The sequence below is a fragment of the Pipra filicauda genome, unplaced genomic scaffold (genome assembly GCF_003945595.2).
Source record: "Pipra filicauda isolate LSUMZ 115617 unplaced genomic scaffold, ASM394559v2 scaffold523_size368350_pilon, whole genome shotgun sequence".
Classification (NCBI taxonomy): Eukaryota; Metazoa; Chordata; class Aves; order Passeriformes; family Pipridae; genus Pipra; species Pipra filicauda.
Window position 1 is genome coordinate 68,589 of NW_024104669.1, and position 2,925 is coordinate 71,513.

A 2,925-nucleotide genomic window follows, 5' to 3' on the forward strand; every position below is an offset into this window, starting at 1 on the left:
CAGTAAAACTTACTTGGATGTTAAGACTTGTTCTTAACATTTCTCCTGGATCTGCCAATCGACAAGAAAAAAAAAATTTCACCAACTACTCTGCTGTCTACCCAGAGCCTCCAGTGTGACTTTGGGAGCCTCCTCGCTAAAAAGGAGTGACTTAGGGATGAGCTGCAACAAGACCTTGTTTGAGAGGCTTGAAGAAATCACACCAGCCACATGAGCATGCAGCCTGCTCTGAGCCCAGGCTGGAGCCAGCAAACGTGGTTCTTATCAGCACCTGTCCCCAGTTTGTCAGCCCCGTGCTTTGCTGCAGGCCTTTCCTCAGGCACTGGTCCTGCACACAGGGCTCAGTGAGAGCAGTATCTGCTGGTGAGGACCTCCTCTTGCCTCTGCACAGAGACACTCACTGAAGGAACAGGCACTACCAAAGCCCGAAGATGGCCTGTCCCCATGGCAGGAGTCAACACCTCACCCTTGATGCCAGGCTGGTCCACGCAGCTCACTGTGGCAGTTCTCCTAATGCCATTACAAGCTTACTAGAGATGCTGCAGCAGTTATGTGAGGCCATTCCCAGAGTAACATTAACCAAACTGTGGACTACAGCAACAAAAGGGATTGAAGATGTGGATTTGTGAACCCATCAGCAGCCACACTAGAGCCCATGCAGTGATGAATGGTGCTGGCAAAGCAGCGGGAGTCCTGGGGAAGGACTTTTCCCATGTATATCCTTCAAGCAAATTTGTGAAGAAGGATCTGCAGGGCAGGAGCCCCTGGTCAGCAGCACTCCAGTGCGATATTGGCAGCACTGCTGCCTGTCATAGAAATCTCATGCCTGTCACTCACAAATGCTCTTATTTCAATGGAAGGATCAAAATTCAACAGGGAATTCCTGAGCCGGTCCATGTGACTACACTCACACAGCCAAATACCAAAGCTACTGTTGAAAGCAGGCATGTGTGCTCCACACTGGCCAAAAACAACCATTCATTTTACCTTCATTTAAAGTTCAAAAAACTTTAGCTTAAGATTTCGGTTAGCAGAGCACAGTTCTATCCTCAGGGCTTGGTTTATAGAGCCAGATTACACGTGCTGTGGTGAGAGAAGTCTCTGGCTGTGCTGCTGCCATCATCTGTGCCCAAGTAGTGAGGAGCAGGGCAAGGCAGGCATCTGCAGGCAAACCAGGAATACCATCTCATAATAGCAATATTAGAGTGCCCATCTTGCCCTTCTGCTTTAGGGAGAGGGTTTGCTAAAACCTGACGTTCAACAGCTTCTCTCCTCGACTCTGTTGCTGCGTACATGTCGTGTGTACACACATCTCTGTGTGCCAGACATGCACACCCGTATGCACATACATGGTTTGTACCTGCACATGTGTATTTCTGCTCAGTGCAGTGCAAACAGTGGTCCCCAGGCACACAAGCATCCTCCTGGCAAACACATACTCGGCACAGATAATATTAACACATCAGCATCTCTGGCGACTGACTCCCAAAAGGAGCTCTACCTAATATAGCGACAGAAACATTAATATTTGCTGACTCAAGGGCTCCACCAGGAGGAAAAAACAGTTCGGATCATCCCCTAGGAAAGGCTTAAAGGAAGATGCTCCTCCAGCAGGCTGGGGGGAGTGACTGGCAGGGAGGCCACACTTCCCTTTCAAAGCTTTCATCATTCAAAGACAAGGATGAGAAATGTGGCAGAAGTGGGTTAGCACAGTGTCAACCGGCCAGGGGCTGGCCACAGATCCAAGGGTGCTGCCACGCACACAGTATCCTCATCTGCTGCTAAAATCTTTACCAAACCAGAAACACTAAGAAAGAGGTTGCTAATTGCCCTGCTTTCACACACTTTCTTTCCTTTTCCAGCAAGGTCTGGGAGTAGTCACTGACCTACCGCACTCCACAGTGCTTTCATGGCCGGAGTGCAGGGCTGGGAGCACACTGTCGGCTTGTGGCTACTGACAATCAAGTCAAATGGCCTCTTGTTTAAATTGGAATTTAAAAGGTGTGACTGTACCCATGAGCCTTGGCTCCTATTGTAGCCCCCAGACAGGTTTCTGCTCATCTGACCATCGCAGATATGTTCTTCACCGTGAGACAACCCCTCCAGAAGCACCTTCTTTGTCCCGCTGACTATAATGGAAGTCACACACCAGTCTTACTCCAACCCAGAGCACACAGACCACATATACTGAAGCGACAAATCACAACTTCCCTCACACACCCCCATCAGGCTTTTTTGACTGCGATGGCCACAGCATGAGCCAGACACACAGAGCCAGACCCACCTTGTCCACCAGAGCCCTCACAGGCACATTAGGTTTCTGTCCAAGACCCAGCTCTCCAGACTCTCTCCCACTAGTGGGAGAGGAAGGGATCTTGTGCCCTTCGTGCCTCCAAAGGAGGCACTTTTGACCTGACAGTCTTGAGGGCACCAATACCAGCAGGTGTGAAGCTCTGACAGCTCAGCCCCAGCTGCCCAGTGCTGGGTGCCTAGCCAGCCCCAGCTCAGGGGGCTGAACCCTGCAATGCTGTGCCCAGGCAGTAAGGGTGCCTGCCCCGAGGGCATGATGCCCTTGATATATCAGGGGCCACCCACTCAAAATATATTTTAGCAATCTTTCTTCTTTGAATCTTAGGGACTCCTAGGAGATTTCTCCTTGAGACAAAAAATTTCAGGAAAAACAAACAAACAAACAAACAAAAAACCAACCAAACAAACAAAAAAACCCAACTCAAAACATCTGTTTTCTCTCTGGACTGCAAACCCCATTCCCAGAAACAAGAAATAGCAAGTCAAGAGCTCTCAAACCACAAGACAATGTATGGAGCACTCATAACTTTCTCCCACAACCCAAAAGGTGTGAATACCGACTGTCACAGCCCAATTCTATTTTTGGATTTCACAAGGAAGCATGAAACTTGTAAA